Here is a 22,542-nt window from a genome sequence, read left to right on the forward strand (position 1 = left end):
CTGGTATAAAGCTCAACTTAAAGTCAATTCGCACCATAGTATGCATCAATTGGACTTAAGATCTTCGTAAAGCTGGGTTGCCTCGCTCCTGTGCTTACTCTCTACGTTCCTGATCTATTCGGCTAGAGAGTAAATGGAGCACCTCTGTGATTGATACGACCAGTCCGCCTGGATTCTTACCTTAGACGGGTGAAGTCGAAAGCTAGCATCTTAATATATAACTTGGTCGGCACAGAACAGGGTCAAACGATCGCCAGTACTAGCTATTGCGCACCCAGTTAATCGGAAAACATACTAAACACCTACACACTATGTACCAACCCGAAAAAAGGAACCCATAAAGAAACTATTTTTTCTGGAAGATGTTTCTTATGTTTCATGGTGATACAACATGCCCCCCTCATACCGTATTTGTCTGTTCGTACCATATGGACGGATTGCCTTGTTCTTGGAAATTGATTCCTAATATCATTGGGTAGAAAGTACGAAACACTCCCGGGTTGTTTACAACAAGGGAGGTAGAAGCTGATGGCCGGTTATGACAAATGTTACAAATTTGATGGGAAGTGTATTGGCACACATAATGTAAAAATTACACATGGTTACACCCTTGGTTGGTCAAGGCCATCTATTATAGTGTCCAGAGTGCAGTCTTCCTGTGGTAAGCGGGCAGCAGGCATCACTTGATTGTACACTAGATGTAGAGGAACCTCTGTGCCATCAGTGCCTGTCGGGCCAACTTTGGCCATTTGCTCGGTATCAAGGCGGGTGAAGCGGGTCTTCACCATGGCCCACGCTTCCCGAGCTCCTTCTCGACAGGCTGAAGTCTTCCACATCTCGAAATGGCTCCGGGCTCTTATGAAGAGTTCGAACAGTTCAGCCATCCCTTACAGAGGAGTCTAGTGCATCCATAAAGCTCGGATCATATCCAGCATGGCTTTTTGAGCATGCTTGTGAACAGCGGAAAGATCTTTTAGTACATTTTCCTCGAAGGAATCAACTTCTTTCATGGGACGCCCGGTCAAGAGACCTTTTAAGGGAAAATAAACAATGAAAGTCTTTAGTATCTGTCGTCATCTACTGATTTATCAAACAAACAGATCAGTGATTCTTTACTTAAAAAATAAACCGCTCTTTGGCTGTTGCTTTTCTTCATTGTTGTGTGCCGGTTGAGATTTTAAAGCTTCAATCTTCTCAGCCTTAATTTTCTTCTCCTACCTGAGCTGGTTGTTTTCTACGCGGCATCTTGTTAGTACACGATGGCGAGCTTCAAGCTGGGATTCAACAAATCTTTGAGAACCACGGGCTGAGTCTAGATCCCTCTACATATGGTATATGGATTCGCGTGCTACATCACAAAGTCCTACCATGCATAATCGGCCTATTGTAATCCACCACATCATCAATGAAATTACCCTTACCCTGAGCTTCCCTAATAAACTTCTTTACATCCTTGAGCTCTTCCTTACTAGCTTGAAGTTCGGTTTGCATTCGCTGCACACCTTCAGAGAATTTGTTATTTCCTCCTTCAGATCCTAGAAAAAACAAAATCGATGGTCAGGTCAAGCCTTAACTCGGCCGTTCTGACCAAGTTAAGGCTTGGGGGCTACTAGACGTGAACTTCGATTCAAATTACCAAAGGAGCGATAAAAACATGTTGTTGGGCCGACATATGCAAAGCTACTTCTATGATGCTATTTCGTGCAACACCAATATAGGCATCCGCCGAATTGAGAGCATTGAACTGCTGCTCAGAGAAGATAGGGTGTCGTAATGACTCCTTGTGATGTCGGTGATTCATAGCACTATCGATTTCTGAGTTCGTTGCTGAAACATCATCGGCAGGACCGGGTATCGAGCAAGTGTTCGGAACCCCCGCGTTGGCCGAATAATGTGGGTTGTTGTGGCTTTCCAATTCCTCAACCCCATTTCTGGGTGAGGAGGTTTGCGCTCATTTTCTACAATTATCGGCAAAAGGGATTGTAAGTACACCAAGGAAGCCACTATTATCGTAAAGATAATTGGTGGATATGAGTAACTGGATGAAGGTATGGACACGATATTGCCTACCGCCGCAACCGCGGGAAGTTGGTTCTCGGTCAACCCAACCTCGACCGGAGGAACGAGGAATGTTGTTTGGCGCATGCTTCGACAATGTTTTGGAGTAGTCGGGCGATGAGTGGCCACCTTTTGCTTGCTTGCTGAAGCTGGGAGAGACCTTGGGTTATTGGCCAGGAGGGCCACTACCTTTCCGTCGAGACTCTCCTGATAAAATACCCCATCTTCAAAGATGATGGAGATTTCTAGATCTTCATGGAATCGAGGGGTCGTCGTCTCGAGCATAGTTCTCAGGCTGGGGAGCGAGGCAGCTCATTGTATCGATCCAGTGCTTCCAATCCTATGAGCAAAGGATCAAGAGTTTTTACGTTTATTGGTAACACGATCTAGAAAGATAGCTGCAGATATGTCTGTACTTACCCACGGGATGGGGTTGTATGAGGGGAAGCCTTCTCGAAAGGCGAGATGGGTAAAATCTTCCTTCTCCCCTTAAAAATATCAGGTAGAATGGCCGCTAAGTCGTCATGAGTGTACGGTCCTTGCCGCTTGCAACGCGTCGAGTCATCTGTCTCGTTGTGTTCCCATAAAGGATGTATGCGTTGTTGGAGTGGTTGAACGCATGTGGTGATTACAGTGGCCATCACTTGTACGATTGTCAGACCACCGTGAGCTAGTATTTTTACCTTGGCAGCTCGGTGCCTCACTTTCGAGCTCTCTTCTTCAGACTTACTCTTTGGACGCCAGCTGAATCGCTTCTTCAAAGGAGCCACTGAGTACTCGGGAAGGCCTTGCCGAACTGGCTCGAATAAAGGGACGTCGTTGATATAGAACCACTCCAAAGACCATTCGTTGGTTTCTTCATTCGGTGTCCCAACTATGTATCCGGTGGCAGCTATACGTCACACCTTAGCCTCCCCTACTTCTCGGATGGAGGCTCCATTAGTCCGGGGAACAATGTAGAAGTACTTTCTCCATAAATCGAAATGAGGTTTGCATCCTAGGAACATCTCGCATAGGGCTACGAAACCTGAGATGTGTAGGATGGAACCCGAGGATAGATTGTGGAGCTGCAGCCTGTTAAACTCTAAAAGGACTCTTAGAAAAGGATGGATGGGAAATCCAAACCCACGCAGTAGGAAGGAAGTAAAGCAGACCCTTTCGACTTTTTGTGGAATGGGGGATTTTTCTGCGAAGGCCTCGCCGTTGTAGGCAGTTAGGCCGACACACGTGGGTGCAAGATCACAATAGTGAAGGTACCCTTGGGTTTCAAGGTCCCAGAATCGAAGCTGAGAGACGGAGCAACTGGCCCAATCGCCCGATTGAGGGTCGAAGGGATGAGAGGAGGAACTCGTCATGGAGCTAAGCGCTAGGATTCTAGGGTTTCCTTGGCTACGCTTGTGGGGGAAGGAATGGAGATATGGCCTTAGACCTGGGCCCTTGCTTATTTATAATGAAGGGACACCTCCCCCCACGTATGTAAGAGACAGTTCCGCTGATTCATTGGGACGCGTGCCAACTTTAAAGACACGGTGCTCAACAGGTTATTAAAATTTAGGGGTAGGATTGAAGGTTATGGGTCCTGCGATGCTTTCATGTTCGAGGATTCACCGAAGACTAGTCCGTCATGCTGCAAATCGAAGGAGGAACTTGCCTTTCAAGCCGACTACCAGATGTGTGAAAGTTATCGAAGACTATAAATAAGGGCACAGAAGGCTAGTTCGGGGGGTACTGAGGGAGTCCTTGATTAAGGGGTCCTCGGGGCACCGACCCATGGACTGGATCATCAGAGTCGAGGTAGTTGATGACTTTGTACGGAGGAAGGAAGGGACCAAGGATTGGCATGGACTCCAAGCTTAGAAAGATAGGTCAGCTCATCTATTCCCGATTATAGTCGGTAACTTCTAAATCCTAGGGACCCTGGTGTCTATATAAACCACAGACCCCTATCCGTGTAGAGGCGGCTGAATCATCTAGGATTTAACATATACGATTTAAAGGTAGATCAACTCTGTAATCACCTTCATCAATACAATAAAGTAGGACATAGGGTATTACCTCCATAGGAGGTCCTGAACCTGGGTAAACCGTTCTCTCCCCCCTTTTCATGCAACCCATCGATTCAAGGTCCACGGTTCGGTACCCCCTACCCGAGATCTGCCGGTTTTGACACCGACATCTCCTCGTGTATCTTGTAATCCATACACGCATTTAACATATAACTTGAGGAATTTGAAATGCATGATGAAAAATGGTGTGTGACAAAATTCAGCATGCGTGCATTAATGAGCTTGAGGAATAAGTATGGAGAAATCAGTTCAAAAGAGTTAGACCACCACCAGACTTAAGTTTACAACTCATTCAAACAAATACCTCACAAGAGCAAGAGTTGTAACTGAGATAAAAAATAGCACGTATATAAAGACCCGCTTGAATACTAACTCAAATTTCTCCCCCTTTGTCATCAAGTGACCAAAAGGGACGAAATTCAGCACTAACGCCCGTGAAGAATTTCATCTTGAAGGTGGTGGAGGAGCGCCATCATTGTTGTTGGGGTCGCTTGTTGGAGCATAGCCTTCAACAATGTCATCAAGGTGCTCAGCTTCATCCGTCTTGCGTGATGAAGAATATGAGCTTGTAATAACCTGAAGAACTTTGAGCTTTATGTACTTCTTTGGTGGTGGCCAAGACCTGTTGAAACTCCATCTCCTCAAGTTCTTCAGCTCCCTTGAGATGGGACAGTATGACCGATTTCGTGCCGAAGATTTCATCCATGTAGTAGTGGTTCTTCCGCATAGAGTTCTCCATCATTGTCTTGTTTTGAAGTATTGAAGCAACCTGATTGTGATTGACCCACTTGTGATTGTGATTGACTTTTTGATGAAGACTAAAGAGAAGTTCATGATCAGTGATCACACAATGGGCGGAACCTTGAGGCTTCTCCTGTGAGGTCTTTGCAGTAGAGTCTTGAGAGGTAGTGTCATCATTGGTGGAATAAGGTGCAACATGATGAAATTGGCCATCCAACGGATGAGTGTCTTCATCAACAACAATATTTCCTTTTATCAACTTAGGAAAATGAATTTATGATGACTTAAATTGGAGGCAAAAAGTTGAAGTGATTCTGAAAGTCTGCCTTATATTTAATTGAAGACATTGTTCTGATGAATCTCATAATCCAAGGCGCATATGGCTTCAAGTCAAAAGGTGACATTGTTACATTTACCAAAGTCATCATGAAGATATCATGAATATTGATCGGAATCCCATGAATGAAGTTGAATAGAGATTCTTCATGATGCCAACAACGTCTTCTTCTTTAGAGCTGTGGCCTTTGATAGATCTGAGAGTTCTGTTCAAGATGTGATAAACTGTCCTTAGCACATATGATAAAGCCTTCACTAGGAAGGATGTTCTTGGAGCTTTTCCAGTGGCCAATGGCTTCATGAGCACTTACATCATATGATCTGGATGTTCATGTTGATCATATACAAGTTTTGCACCATCCTGAGGAGGATCAACAGGGAGAGCATGAATCAATTCATTGGCCCGTGCTTTAAAGTGAGTGTCCTAAGTCATCCAGTCCAGGATCCATGTGTTGAAGTCAAAAGCCTCACCAGAGATGTGTAAAGTTGCATAGAATTGAATAATTGGCTCTTCATTCCAGTGACATACGTCAGTGCAAAATCCTAGCAGACCTGTATCAAAGAGAACTTGGAGCATTGGTGTGAAGTATGGGATGGATTCCATGTCCACATGAGGAATTTGTTGATGTTGGAATACTTTGTTCTTATCAAACAAGACTGAGGCATAGATGTTGATTTGGTTTGAAGTCCATAACATCTTTCTTCTGATTCTGGCTAAGTCATAGGGAGATGCACCTGTGAAGTAATGACGCTCAGTGAAGAAATCATCCTTGCTGAACTTGGGTCTCTCTGTGCCTTTGAATGACAGTGAGTGTTTTGGCTGAAGATTTCCTTTAAAGTGCCGTGTAATTGCCCTCGGCACAATCTCAGTGTCGCGAGACTAAGGAATTTGACCAACTGATTCCTCAACAACAGTCTGGGTGGTTATTCCTTTACCTTGTCTAGCTAGAGTTTCTTCAGGAATGGATTTGAGTGCAGTTGGACGTCCTTCAGATGCAGTGAGAATTTCTTCACTGTGAGCAGGAACCAAGGAATTTAAGTGAGGGGTGTGGTGATTAGAGAATTTAGGTGTGCTGATTCCCAATATTCATCATTGATTAGAGGTTTTGTTGAGCCAATGTCCACATCATCGTCAATTTCTTCAGTGCCCGCCTCTTTAGTAGTAACCTGAGGGTGGGGAGATGATACATGTGGAGGTGAAGCATGTGCTTCAACCTCAATTTCTTCATCCACTTGCTCTATGGAACCTAGAGAGTGTGTTTCTTCACCGTCCTCATTTGGCAAGACATAGTCTTCACCAAATGGCACTTTCTCAAAGGAAGGCACGCTAGAGATTGGCGTTGCGTCTATTGGTTCAGTTGAGGAAACTGGCATAATCCAAAGTTTCTTCAATCCTTGAGCTTCTTTAGTTTCGGATGCTTTTCTTTTCTTAGCAACCTATTTTTTTGCTGCCTTAGTTTTCTTCACTTCTGATGCACAAGGAAGTGTGTTTGTCTTCACCTGCGAGGACTTTGGAGTAGCAGTGTTGGAGGATGGAGGTGGTGCAATTTCTTCAGGCATGACTGATGCACTCACCCTGAGTATTTCTTCATGCACAACAAATTCTTCAGCTGGCCGAGTTGTTTCTTCAGGCACAACATTGGAAGTTGCCCTGGTACTTTCTTTAGGAGCATGAATTTCTTCAGATGCCATGGCAGTTCCTTTAGGAGCCTCAATTTACTTAGATGTCCTGGCAGTTTCTTCAATAGGCTGAGCAGATGAGCTAGCCTAAGGTATTTTTTGTTGCGAACTTGTTGCAACCCTCGCATTGTGATCAGCTAAAACACCATTTGCCTTGTTGATGAATCTGACCTTTGCACCCTTCCTATCAGCATTGTAGTGGTTATATTCATTATTGAGGTTTTTGATCTCCTTTTGCATTGCAACAAGTTGCTGAGGAGTTGAGCTGAGAACGATATTCTTCAAAAATCATTCGTTTTGTAGCTGATACCTTCTAACTTGGCGTGTAGTCTCATATTTCCAGTTTTCTTCTGCAATTAAAGCTGTGAGAACATGACTTGGACTAGGTGGCAGATTTAAGTCGTCAATAGGCATGTTTGGATCCTGGTGCCATATGCCTATAAAGTCAAGCCCATCCTTTGGATCGAGAAGTAGAGGTATTTGAGTACCCTTAGCTTCAGCAACTCTCTGTTACTTGTTTTTGATGATTTTAGCAAGTTACACACCATCAACTTCATCACCCTTAGAGGATGAGGGAACATAAAAGACAACCTGCTTCCTATGAGGACTTGGTATTTTATGTCGTCTAGCAGTCATGTTTGTCTTTAGAACAGTGACACTTGAAGAAGCGTGAGCTGAGTTAGTTGTTGATGCCTTTGAGGCTATTGAAAACCAGCAGTCCGCTCACACGTTGCAAGATTTACTGGAGTTGATGCTTTGGTGCGAGCGACTGAAGAAGTTGTAGCCACAGAGGACACTAGAGCTTCCCTTGAGGAAGTTGCTTGAGTAATTTGGTTTAAAGACTTTCCAACTAAGGAACTTGGCCATGAGGGCATTGAGCTTGAAGACTTTGGCTTCACAGCAGATATCGGTGATATTGCGTTTTTAGGCCCTTTGCCACTTGCAGAGGCTTCAGTAGCAGAAACATCGGCCCCTTTCCGCAACATAGATTTAAACCGTCACCTTGCCTGTGTGGACGGTAGGGGAGTCCATCCCACATGACACATAAATCGTCTATGATGGTGACCGATGGGGCAGATGCTCTATGATACGTCTCCAATGTATCTATAATTTTTGATGGTTTCATGCTATTATCTAGTCAAACTTTGGATGTTTTGCATGCCTTCAGTGTCAAGTGCCAGTTCCTGTTTTTTCCATGTTTTTTACCCCTTCCAGAGGAGGATTTTGAACGGAGTCCAAATGGAATGAAACTGCCAAAAAGTTTTTTTCCGAAATAGAAAAAGATCGGGAAGCCAGAGAATCAGGGCAGGGGGCCTGCAGGGTCCCCACAAGCCCCCTAGCCGCAGCCAGGGGGGCCCACGCCTCCCTGGCTTGTGGGCTCCCTGGGCCACCTTTGCCCTAGGTTTTGCGCCTATATATTCCCTAAAATCCCAGAAAAATCAAGAGATCATCGAAAGTACTTTTCCGCCGCCTCAAGCTTCTGTCTCCGCAAGATCCCATCTGGGCACGTTCTGGTGCCCTGCCGCAGGGGGGGATTCAGATACGGAGGGCTTCTTCATCAACACCATGACCTCTCTGATGATGCGTGAGTAGTTCACCATAGACCTACAGGTCCATAGCTAGTAGCTAGATGGCTTCTTCTCTCTCTTGGATCTTCAATACAAAATTCTCCATGATCTTCATGGAGATCTATCCGATGTAATCTTGTTTTGCGGTGTGTTTGTCGAGATTCGATGAATTGTGGATTTATGATCAGATTATCTATGAATCTTATTTGAGTTTCTTCTGATCTCTCTTATGCATGATTTCATATCCTTGTAGTTCTCTTCAAGTTCTAGGTTTTGTTTGGCCAACTAGATCTATGATTCTTTGAATGGGAGAAGTGCTTGGTTTTGGGTTCATACCGTGCGGTGACCTCACCCAGTGACAGAAGGGGTAGCGAGGCACACATCGTGTTGTTGCCATCAAGGGTAAAAAGATGGGGGTTTCATCATTGGTTTGAGATTATCCCTCTACATCATGTCATCTTGCTTAAGGCGTTACTCTGTTCGTCATGAACTCAATACACTAGATGCATGCTGGATAGCGGTCAATGTGTGGAGTAGTAGTAGTAGATGCAGAAAGTATCGGTCTACTTGTCTCGGACATGATGCCTATATGTATGATCATTGCCTTAGATATCGTCATGACTTTGCGCGGTTCTATGAATTACTCGACAGTAATTTGTTCACCCACCGTAATACATGCTATTTTGAGAGAAGCCTCTAGTGAACACTATGGCCCCCGGGTCTACTCCACACCTTATTTTCAGCCTTACTCTTTTTCTTTGTTGCACTTTCCGCCTTCAGATCTCACTTTGCAATCAATATTGAAGGGATTGACAACCCCTTTAAAGCGTTGGGTGCAAGCTCTTTTGTGTTTGCGCAGGTACTGTCGACTTGATGAGATTCTCCTACTGGATTAAAACCTTGGTTCTCAAACTGAGGGAAATACTTACTGCTCATGTGCTGCATCACCCTTTCCTCTTCAAGGGAAAAACCAACGCAAGCTCAAGAGACGACAGAAGGATCTCTCGCACCTTTGCCAGGGAAGGACTTCTGTTGCCTTAGCAGAAGAATTTCTGGCGCCGTTGCCAGGGAGGATCAAGTCAAGAACTCATCCAAGTAAGTGTCGCAAACTCATATCTTGCATTTACTTTTTTGCCTCTCGTTTTCCTCTCCCCCACTTCTGAAATACATAAATTTACAAAAACATTTGCCTTTTTCGTTTGCCTTTTTTGTTCGCCCTTTTCTTTTGCTTGCCTGTCATTTGCTTGTGTGCTATGTGCCTTCAATATGGTTGCATCTTCGCTTGCTGAAAATCTAGTGATATGGATCCTCATCCACTTGCTAATCTCTTTAAGAGATCCAATTATGTTGATCCAATTGCTAGTGAGTTGAGTGCACTTAACTATCTTTTTGGAGTTTTGTTTTAGATGCTTGAATCTGAAAATCGTGATGAAGAAATTTATGAAGTGATTCACGAGGGCTCCTTGAATGAAAAGCATGATTGCAATGGTTTCACTATAAATCCTATTAGTGACAATCATGCTAAAAATATGCAAAACCCTAAGCTTGGGGATGCTACTTTTGCTATGTCCACTACTTGTTGCAATGATCATGATTGGGGTAATGATTTTTCTTATGATCTTGAAAAAACATTTAAGCCTCATGATGAATATGATGTTTGCAATAAGATTGAAAGTGGGTTTGGAGAAGTCATGACTTTAGTTGATGATAATCCCACTATTTTTGACAGCATGAACTTTGCATGCATGTGGATCATAAAAAGAATATTCTTTGTGATAGCTATATTGTTGAATTTGATTTTGATCCCACATGTAATTGGTTTGAGAGAGAAAAATATTGTGGTAGAAAGTTTCATGTTACCTAATTACCTCTCGTTATGTGGAGATTGCTATTGTCTCTTTCTTCTTCCTTGCATATGGTAACTATTGGTTGTCTTGACAATCTGTTTTCCTATAAAATGCCTATGCATAGGAAGTATGTTAGACTTAGATGTGATTTTCACATGTTCTATGATGCTCTCATTGTGCTTCAATTCTTGTCTTTTGTGTGAGCATCATTGAATTATCAATGCCTAGCTAAAGGCGTTAAACAATAGCGCTTGTTGGGAGGCAACCCAATGAATTTATTTCTTTTTTTTTCTGTTTTGTTGCGTCCATACCATCATAATTCTGTTGTGATTGTGTTTTTTGTGTTTCTTCTTGTGTTTGAGCCAAACAAAACCTTTATGACTAGTCTTGGTAATGGTTGTTTGATCCTGGTGGAAAAAGACAGAAACTTTTCGCTCACGAGATGATTTTCCATTTTTAATTAGAAAGAGCTTTTGAGTTGATTTATTTTGCTTCTGGTTGATATTCCTTTTTCCTAGGCAATCGTACTTTTTCAGAATTTTTGAGGTACCAGAAGTATACGAAGTATACAGATTGCTACAGACTGGTCTGTTTTTGACAGATTCTGTTTTTGTTGAGTTGGTTGTTTGTTTTGATGAAACTATGGATAGTATCGGGGGGTACTAGCCATGGAAAAGTGAGAATACAGTAGCCAAACACCAATATAAATAGAAATCAAGATTGCTAAAGTACAAAAAGAGGTGGTAGTTTGTTTTCTTGTGCTGATGTTATCACGAGTTTCTGTTTAAGTTTTGTGTTGTGAAGTTTTCAAGTTTTGGGTGATGTTCTTATGGACAAAGAGATAAGGAGTGGAAAGAGCTCAAGCTTGGGGATGCACAAGGCATCCCAAGCCAAATTCAAGGACACCAAAAAGCCTAAGGTTGGGGATGCCCGGGGAAGGCATCCCCTCTTTCGTCTTCAATCCATCGGTAACATTACTTGGATCTATATTTTTATTCACCACATGATATGTGTTTTGCTTGGAGCGTCTTGTATCGTAGGAGTCTTTTCTTTTTGTTGTGTCACAATCATCCTTGCTGCACAACTTTAGATAGAGACATGCACTCATCTTGATTTTGCTAGAATGCTCATAGTGCTTCACTTATATCTTTTGAGCTAGATAATTTTGCTCTATGTGCTTCACTTATATCTTTTAGAGCACGGCGGTGCGTGACTTGGTAGTTGGATTATGCTATGAAAGTAGTCCCAAAGGTGATAGGTACCCATAGAGGATACAAAAACCTCCATCTTCATGTGCATTGAGTAGAAAGAGAAGTTTTGATTCCTCTCAATTAGTTTTGAGACGTGGATTTGGTAATATTAAGAGCTATGTTAGTAGGGTGTTGTGAATCTAGAAATACTTGTGTTGAAGTTAGTGATTCCCGTAGCATGCACGTATGGTGAACCGCTATGTTAGGAAGTCGGAGCATAATTGTTCTATTGATTGTCATCCTTTGTGTTGAGGTCGGGATCGCGCGATGGTTAACACCTACCAACCCTTCCCCTAGGAGTATGCGTTTAGCACTTTGTTTCGATTACTAATAAAAACATTCGCAAAAAGTATGTGAGTTCTTCATGACTAATGTGAGTCCATGGTATAGATGAACTTTCACCTTCCACCATTGCTAGCCTCTCTAGTGCCGCGCAATTCTCGCCGGTACACAAACCCACCATATGCCTTCCTCAAAACAGCCACCATACCTACCTACTATGGCATTTTCAAAGCCATTCCGAGATATATTGCCATGCAACTCCCACCGTTCCGTCTCAAGACTTGTGCCGTCAGTTTCATATTGCCATCGCATGATTGTAAGATAGCTAGCGAGATGTTTCAACGTCATACGCCAAGCTAGATCATTGCACATCCCGGTACACTGCCGGAGGAACTTCCTATAGAGTCATCATCATCTTGAGTTGTGAATAAATAAAAGTGTGATGATCATCATTATTAGAGCATTGTCCCGTGTGAGAAAAAAAAGAGGCCAAAGAGCCCAACTAAAAAAAAGAGAAAAGAAAAAAAAGAGGCCCAAAAGCCCATATAAAAAAAGGAGAGAAAAAGAGAGAAGGGACAATGCTACTATCTTTTTCCACACTTGTGCTTCATAATAGCACCATGTTCTTCATGATTGAGTGCTTCTTGCTTTGTCACTACCATATGCTAGTGGGAATCTTTATTATATAACTTGGCTTGTATATTTCAATGATGGGCTTCCTCAAATTGCCCTAGGTCTTCGTGAGCAAGCAAGTTGGATGCACACGCACTAGTTCTCCTTTTGAGCTTTCACATACTTATAGCTCTAGTGCATCCCTTGTATGGCAATCCCTACTCATTCACATTGATATCTATTAATGGGCATCTCCATAGCCTTTTGATACGCCGAGTCCACCTATAGTGCTATATCCATGGCTCACGCTCATGTATTGCGTGATAGTTATAAAAAGTTTGAGAAATTAAGAGTGCGAAAACAATTACTTTGCCAGTACCGGGGTTGTGCATGATTTACATTAGTTGTGTGAGGATGATGGAGCATAGCCAGACTATATGATTTAGTAGGGATAACTTTCCTTGGCCTTGTTATTTTGGAAGTTCATGATTACCTTGCTAGTTTTCTTGAAGTATTATTGTTTTCATGTCAATAGCAAACTATTGTTTCGAATCTTACGGATCTGAACTTTCATGTCACGTGAAAGAAGTTGCAAAGGACAACTATGCTAGGTAGCATTCCACATCAAAAATTCAGTCTTTATCACTTCCCTACTCGAGAACGAGCAGGAGTTAAGCTTGGGGATGCTTGATACATCTCCAACGTATCTATAATTTTTGATGGTTTCATGCTATTATCTTGTCAAACTTTGGATGTTTTGCATGTCTTTTATATATTTTTTGGGACTAACTTATTAACTCACTACCAAGTGCCAGTTCCTGTTTTTCCATGTTTTTGACCCCTTTCAGAGGAGGATTTTGAACGGAGTCCAAACGGAATGAAACTGCCAAAAAGATTTTTTCCGAAACAGAAAAAGAACGGGAAGCCGGAGAATCAGGGCAGGGGGCGTGCAGGGACCCCACAAACCCCCTAGCCGTAGCCAGGGGGGCTCGCGCCTCCCCTGCTTGTGGGATCCGTGGGCCACCTCTGCCCTAGGTTTTGCGCCTATATATTCCCTAAAATCCCAGAAAAAATCAAGAGATCATCGAAAATACTTTTCCGCCGCCACAAGCTTCTGTCTCCGCAAGATCCCATCTGGGGCATGTTCTGGTGCCCTGCCAGAGGGGGATTCAGATACGGAGGGCTTCTTCATCAACACCATGACCTCTCCGATGATGCGTGAGTAGTTCACCATAGACCTACGGGTCCATAGCTAGTAGCTAGATGGCTTCTTCTCTCTCTTGGAACTTCAATACAAAGTTCTCCATGATCTTCATGGAGATCTATACGATGTAATCTTCTTTTGCGGTGTGTTTGTCGATATCCGATGAATTGTGGATTTATGATCAGATTATATATGAATCTTATCTGAGTTTCTTCTGATCTCTCTTATGAATGTTTTCATATCCTTGTAATTGTCTGCGAGTTGTGGGTTTTGTTTGGCCAACTAGATCTATGATTCTTGCAATGGGAGAAGTGCTTGGTTTTGGGTTCATACCGTGCGGTGACCTCACCTAGTGACAGAAGGGGTAGCGAGGCACGCATCGTGTTGTTGCCATCAAGGGTAAAAAGATGGGGCTTTCATCATTGGTTTCAGATTATCCCTCTACATCATGTCATCTTGCTTAAGGCATTACTCTGTTCGTCATGAACTCAATACACTAGATGCATGCTGGATAGCGGTCGATGTGTGGAGTAATAGTAGTAGATGCAGAAAGTATCGATCTACTTGTCCCGGACGTGACGCCTATATGTATGATCATTGCCTTAGATATCGTCATGACTTTGCGTGGTTCTATCAATTGCTCGACAGTAATTTGTTCACCCACCATAATACTTGCTCGACAGTAATTTGTTCAACACTATGGCCCCCGGGTCTACTCCACACCATATTTTGAGCCTTACTATTTTTCTTCGTTGCACTTTCCGCCTTCATATCTCACTTTGCAATCAATCTTGAAGGGATTAACAACCCCTTTAAAGCGTTGGGTGCAAGCTCTTTTGTGTTTGTGCAGGTACTCTGGACTTGATGAGATTGTCCTACTGGATTGATACCTTGGTTGTCAAACTGAGGGAAATACTTACTGCTCATGTGCTACGTCACCCTTTCCTCTTCAAGGGAAAAACCAACGCAAGCTCAAGAGACGAGAGAAGGATCTCTGGCACCATTGCCAGGGAAGGACTTTTGTTGCCATAGCACTCTACCAAATATAATTGTGTGTGATGCAATAACATATCGCACACACTAGACTTTAGGCACACGTGTGGGATTCGAGGACCAATCACAAATGGCTACCACGATCGAAATACGTCTAATTGTTCATGGAAAATAAACGATGTTTGTCCTTTAACCATTTTTTAAAGGTTAACTAAGCCACACGGTCCATCATAGACACTTTGTGTTATTTCTACATCATCGCACATGAGTTTTCTCGGGAAAGCGTCTACCATGCATGATATCATCCATTACATTTCTGTACTAATTTATGTGTGGGATTGCACTTTGCACCGGACACGATTTCCTCTAGGATCACGTGTGAGATAAAGTGCTATCGCAAACGATTGAGGATCTCGTATGCACACGTATCACCAACATTTCATTTTGTCTCATGTGCTTTTCCTTCAGATAACAGGTCGTTGCTCCATGCGTCATGTGTGCTTTCCATTTGGGATCACACACATTTAGTTGCTTGAACCTTGTGCGCTTAAATGGATAAATTATAGTAAAATATTGCATTTGAATCGCCCTGCGAAAAAGCAAATTCACCAAAATATGCAATTGAACAAATATTATCCACATGAAGAACATTCGCTAAAATTCGTGAGAATATGCAATTGAACAAATGCTAGCTAGATTCCATAGATGTATGGACATATAGATGCAGTACATAATCATAGTGTACGGAATACAAAGACTTGGCCAAATGGAAAATAATACATCCATGCGTATATGTTTAGCCGATAACACTACTGAATGCATACTTATTGTTCAAAGAAAAGGAAGGCTGAAATAATCACGGTGTTGAGTGGGCTTGATATAGCGTTTCACGAAGAAGTTATTGATAAATGTCATAACAGCCAACAATTCAGGTGCGGGGAGCGGTTTAGGGGTCATCAGTTCAAAGATCAGTTGCAGGATTTTTTAGATCAAAATGTGTCATACGTGTGGAGTAGAAGATACTAATGAAGAAACAGACTTGCTGGTATTATTTTGCTAGCATCATCATAACAGTCACAAGATTTTCATAGGAACATCATGTGTTTGCAAACGTAGAATCCACAAAGATTGGTACCTTCTTGTGGTTGAGCACACTGAAATTTTATGTATAGAATTAGTCATGTATTTGCGTGTTGGGAACAACCTAAGATATTCATTTATTTTATTTGGAGAGAAATAGAAAGAGGTTTACTTAGAAACTTGAACATCTGAGTAGCATTTTCTGAAAATAATAGATTTATGTGTCTTACCAGAGAAACGTCTCGTGATGCAGAGATAGTTGGCACTCGAACCGTGTCCGCACTAATGTTATATACCTTGACAATACACTACAAAAGAAGATGAATTTTCACACACTCAATTCTTGAATCAGATATGAATACAAAATATGAACTTCAAAGAATTCCATAACTATCTAAGAATTGCTAAAATTGTGTTAGATCCTCAGGATTTTTCGACTTTGTGAGAGAATCTAGGTAGTAAACTATGTTGCGCTTTGGTATAGTGAGCACCAAGATTGTGTGATGGCCGCAATTTAAGAAAACCATGAACTTATAAACTATGTTGGAAACTGTAAGACGATCAATGTATGTATGGTTGTATATTTCACTTACCTTTCATGATATGGCCACATGAAGAATTCTCCTACGTGTAACATATACAAGATATTGGCGACATATTCAACAGAATCCTTGCATGTACCATTGTCACTTAATAAAGTGTCATTTGCTAAATCAGGATCTATGAAATATGCATGCTCCCTTAATGATCTCCGTGTTGTCAATCCCATGAGAGGAATAGAAAACAATCAGTTTTTTTTGTTTACAACCTTGTATGGAGAAGTTGATCAGTGTTTGTGAAGTACTTGCAACATCAAGCATTTAAAAAGAGTGGAACCAAGCTCATCAAAGTTGAAGAAGAGATGAAAGTCCTCGAATTCCCCAGCGATGGTACCTGGATGGTGATAGAAATGCTTATTGTCGTAGTGCACTTGTAGAATGTTATGATCTTCTCCTTTTAATATTTTGTCTACGCAATATTTATGTAACTCGCGACAACTGGAACTGCATTCATCAAGCTATTCGTCAACAAGAAATGGTTGGCCATGCTTGTACTTGTGTGCTTCAAATGGGTCCACTTTATTACTAGAAAATAGCTTTTCAACTTTCTCATCGGGAACGGCATCACAACTGGGATTACCCATCCCTTCAAAAAACATGTTAATTTGGTTCTCGTTGATGAGTCTTTGTAGTGCGAGGCTCATGTTCCCACCCCTCCTCAGTTTTGGCAGGCCCTTCTCCATGTGTGCAACCATCCCCGCTTTCCCCTTGTTAGCTGCAGCACTTCTTGTTTAACATCCGTTTACATGAATGACATGCTGCTGAGCAGCTCATGAAGGTACGATGGTCTGTTGAACAAATGGTATTGTTGTGATGGACTGTTGCATTGTACTAGTGGAGGCGACGAACAGATCACACCACCTTGGTTATTTGAGCAGGCAGTGGCAACACATGAGTATACTTATCAGGCGGCTGCAAACCACTGGAGTGATGAGCAGGTGGTTCCTCAGTTTCGTACTGCTTAGTAGACGGTTGCAGACTTTCACACAACTTACTAGGCGTTTTGGGACTTTCAAACTGCTTAGCGGGCGGTTCCACTAGATTTGTCCTCTGAGCATGCACTCCCAACATGTGTTTCCTTTCGACTTTAATGGTCGTAATCCAAATCGATGGTGTGTATCCAGCAGTTGTAGGCATTGCCATAGGCTGCTCACGAGCAAAAGATGACCTGGCATGTACAACAGGAAGTCGGGCGGGCTGATGCCAGGTTGACGCCTCGGGCATCAGACTACGTCTAGTATGTTCTTCACGAGAGTCATGCAAGATTTGTTGTGATGAGAAGAGAGTCACCGGTTCGAGGGTGACATTGGTTTCTTTTAGGGGGGGGGGGGGGGGGTGGAGCGATATCATCCAGGAAGTCCCTTTCTTTCCATGGTCACTTTATATGATTTAACTATGTTTATTCCAAGGTCCCCTGCTCATCACGGTCCTCTAGCACATTCTTCACGGAAAATTTAATGAACCGAGGCTTTATTTTAGTCACATAGCACTTCACACAACCCGACTTCAATGGCACATTGTCCACCAAGAGTCCCCGTCCAAGTCAATGTCGTAAACCCACGTTGTTACACATTTTAAAGTACGTTCATAATGTGTATACACGATGTTCACTCCCCCCTGTCCAACAAGAGTCCCTCGTCCAAGTCAGGGTTGGAAACCCACATTTTTGCACATTTTAAAGTACATCCATAACGTGGAAGCATAACCTGGGTGTCTTTGGGGTCACATGATGCACATATACTCTTGTGCGGTGTTGTCATACAATAAGTGTCATCATCCATGCCCACCCTGCCTTGCATATCTTGGCTATCTCTCAGCTTTAGTGTTTTCTACTGCATGAATGACTCCTCAACCTCCTTTCAAATTCCAGGATACATGTCCCTCTTAAACCTTTCGTACAACTGATTCTTCTTAATTTTCCTTCTACCTTTTTTTCACGTCGAGCCTCTCTTCTTTTCTTAGTGAGAAAGAGCTCTTGTGTGGGACATTGAACCCAATACCCCTTGCACGGCCCGGGGGCTCTTTCGTTTTCAGAGCCTGAGACAAAATGGCACATGGCCCTGAGTTCATGTACAACTTTCCAGGGGTTTTGGAAGCCTCTACCATCTCATCATACAATTATTTGTCTCCCGAATTTTCAAAGTAATAGGAACTGTCTTCACACCTCTTTGCACGTGCCCGCAAGTAGTCCCTAGCGCGAATGGCCCTAATTTCATTAAAGGCTGATTTGCCACCTACAGTTACTGCTTCTTGATCCTCCTGATCCCATATCGGTTTCACCTTGTAGTATCCTGCCATACACATACGATGAGTGTGTGTGTTCTTATTCTGAAGTTCTGATTGCATCGCACTCTTCTTAATAAGCTCTTCATTGGACCTGACCGTTTTGAATTATGTTGAGTCTTTTTTGTAATTTGGGGGTATGAGGTGATTAGGTCTCTGCCTTGACTCAAGTACTTCTTGTACAACAGATGCTTCTAGTCTCTCCAAGCATCCCTAGCCTTCTTTAGTGCAGCATGTTCCACTTGGTCTCTCCACTCCACAGGAACATTGAGGTGCTCCATGATATCCCAAACTATCATGTGCAGTGTTTTCTATCAACCTTCCAAAACCCTAGCATATTATTGTTTAGCCTTTCCCTACCATCAAATCCACACACACTCCTTAACCTCGTGCATGATTTACCTAGTTTTGTTGGAGCCCAAGACTTCAAATCGAAGTGAGATACTTCGTATACACCTTTAGGCTCGTGTGTGGGCTTATTTGGAGCATTCTTCCGTGTCTTGGCCGGAAGGGTGATTGTATATGACATCCGCAGCTCTTGCTACGGTGATCTTTGTAATTAAGCTAAAGTAATCTTATGCTAATGATGCCATGTCACCGTGGTTACTATTGTTAAACTCGCGTTGGTTCAAACCCCGTTAAAATTCAACTTTAGAATAAAGTCAAACGAATAAAGTTTTCAAATGTAAAAAATAAAAATGTTTGAGTTGTAGCAAATAAATGATGGTTAGTATTTTCTAAAACTAAAATGCAGAAAGTGTAAAAGAAATAAAATAAACAAAAGGGTAAAATAAAAATGAAACTGAAAATAAAAACAAAACAAAAGAAAGCAGAAAATATAGACCGTTCCCACCCCACTGGGCCGGCCCCAACCGGCCCACCTAGAGCTAAATCGCCCCCCCCCCAAGGAACCCTAGTCCTTGCTCCTCCCTCCCTCACTCCCTCCATCCCACCGCCAGAACCCACGAGGGGAGCCAACCCCTCGTATCCCCCCGCATCCCACCAACGCCCACGCCACCACCGAGCCCCCTTCTCTCGTTCACCTCGAGCGCCCCTCACTACCAGTCTCTCCCTCGCTCACCCAGCCACACGAGCCCCCACGACCCCCAGCGCCTCCCACTCCCCATCGAGATCCCCCCGCCTCGCCTCCCCTCGACTCTCCCTCTTCCCTCGCTGGAGAGGCCGAGCCCTCCACACACCGGCCCCTCCTCCATCCCGTTCCGGCCTCCTCCGTCACCGGAACCCCACCGCCGCACTGGATCCGTTGTCCCCGCCTCCTCCTCACCTGCTCCACCAAGCCTCGCCGAACCAGCCACCCTACATCCGCGGTGAGCCCTCGGGCTCCTCCCCTCCACTCCATTTCCCTCGCACTCCGGCGAACCCCCGGTTTCGTCCGCCCCTGCCGCTCGTCCCGCACCGTGGCCGACGGCCTCCACCGCGCCTCTCGTTCCTTCCTATTAGACACGGGGATTAGCCGTGTAGTTATTTAGAGAAAAGAAAACAAAAAGGATAAGAAAAGAAAAGGGATATATGTATGTATATTTGCAGGGGTATAAAAATGTGTATGTACATGCAGATGAGTGTATGTGCAATGCATGTGTACAAATATGTATGTATGTACGTTAAAATGAATATATGTATGTAGGTATATATGTGTGTGCACCGAATGTATGTGCGCGTAGTGTTTGTGTGCTCGCTGTCCCAAATGACTTACGGGGCCCATGCCCCTAAAAACAAGAAATAAATAAATAGAAAAGTTTTATAAATAATTGATATTAATAAATTAATTAATTGGATTAATTAGTTATTTAAATATTAATTACTGTTTTGGATAATTAGGATTTAATATTTATATAAATAATGATAATAAAATAATAATAATAAATAAGTAACTAGTAAATATAATGTTTAAAGATTAGATATATTTAATTAAATAAATTATTAGGTAACAAGTTGATTAAAATAAATTAAATGCCCTTAGCAGAGTATGACAGCTCAGTCCCACCCCGCTAATTAACTTGATTAAATATTTATTTAACCCTAATACTAAATGTGCCTATGACACATGGGACCCACTAGTCAGTTTGACCAGTCAAACCCTCTTGACTGTTGATGTCAGCATGGCATCATGCTGATGTCATAATTGCATTTAATTGAATTAATATAATCTGTTTTAATTTCTGAATTTTGAATAAAACCTTAAAAATTAATACTAAATAAACCATAAGTGAGATGGAAATATTTTGAACATGAAAGTTCATCTGCAGAACGAGACGAACCTGGATACGTTATTTTTCTGTTTGTCTCGCACCCCTAGCATAGCAAATATGGAACTTTTCTATCGCTTTCATCTGACCGGTAGTAGTGAGAGACCCGTGAAATATCATGTGATATTTTCCCGATCCGTCTATGATGGATAGCATCGAAGTTATATTTATTGTTTCTTCCCCCTGCTTTGGCGAATAGCATCTGCGTCAGCTCATGCCTAACCCTGCTTTGACATGTCATGCTTAATGTTTGCATCGATGTTATATTTATTGTTTCTTCCCCCCTCTTCTTACCGGTAGACCCAGAGACTGACGCTGCTGCCGGGTACGACTATCATCCCGACCACCAGCCCTTTGTCATAGAGCAACAAGGCAAGCAAACCCCCTTGATCATTCCTATATCGCCCATCTCTTTCTCCCTCATGCTTGCATTAGAATTTTGCTACTGTTGTAGTTAGTTCCTATATCTGATGCATAGCCTAATTTTGATGAAGTGGTACTTTTAGTACCGCACTTTATACTGCTTAGTATAAGTGGAGCAGTCATCCCCTCTGACTCCTTAGCCGAGTTGCCCCGCTTTATTGTTGACTCTTTATCCCTGATCGACGAGCCAAGACCGGACACAACACTCACACCCCCTTAGTTGTACGGCGCTGCAGAGCTACTATCGGGTACCTAGGGTGACACCTCACGAAGTACTGAGGATAATATCTCTCTAGTACAGCTAGTCGGTCGTGGTTATCGAGGGTGATTCCTCCTTCGCCACTCTCGATGATGACCTTGTCGTGCAACCCCTCAAGTGTGAGACCGTCGAGGGTGATTCCTCTAAGTCCACCTTGACGGTTACGTCGTTCGGGATCCAACGAGGGTGATACCTCGGACCTCCCTGATGTCACAACCACACAGTTACTCCACCGTGTTACTCGGAACATTAATGAATCAATGTTAGGCGGGTGGATTCCGGCATGGTTGTGTCGTTTAATTAATTAAAATGTTAATGGATTTGGGTATTTGATCTGGGTTGGTCGGAAGGCCTTATTACGCACTAACCATCTACGTGGGAAGAATTATGGTACTCGATGTCGTAGTATCCTCTTCAGACGTCAGCAATGGAGCGGCGCACGCCCGAGTGGTCTGGATATGCATTGCACTTGTAATAAGGGGTGCTAGGACTGACATCGGTCGCCCTCGCATCGCGCAGGAGTGCAAAGGGTGATGGGCACATGACCCCTGCGTGCTTAGGATTTAGACCGGCGGGCTTGCTTGTTTGTTGAGTCTAGGTGGGGATGCGACGTGTCGATATCCCGAGGTCGGACATGACCCGGAAAAGTGTGTCCGGCCAGAGTTTTATCGCATGTGACGGGGAATATGTTGTTCGCCCCTGCAGCGAAGAACTTATCTATTTGAATAGTCGTGTCCACGGTTACAGGACGACTTGGAGTTGTGCCCCGATCTTATACAACTAGAACTGTTACTTAACTCGAATGTTTGCCCTGGGATTGCTTCCTCGTAGGGAGTCAAGGGAGAATCTCTGGGCGTGACCTCATATTAATATTGTTGCAACAATATGACTATTAATTGTGTTACCTGTTCTACTCTCGTCTATTGTTGCAAGACCCCCGGAAGTTGCTAGTCTTTGCTAGGACTAGGCCTTCCCTCTCTTTCTCACATTGCTG

The sequence above is a fragment of the Hordeum vulgare genome, chromosome 2H (assembly GCF_904849725.1).
Source record: "Hordeum vulgare subsp. vulgare chromosome 2H, MorexV3_pseudomolecules_assembly, whole genome shotgun sequence".
NCBI lineage: Eukaryota > Viridiplantae > Streptophyta > Magnoliopsida > Poales > Poaceae > Hordeum > Hordeum vulgare.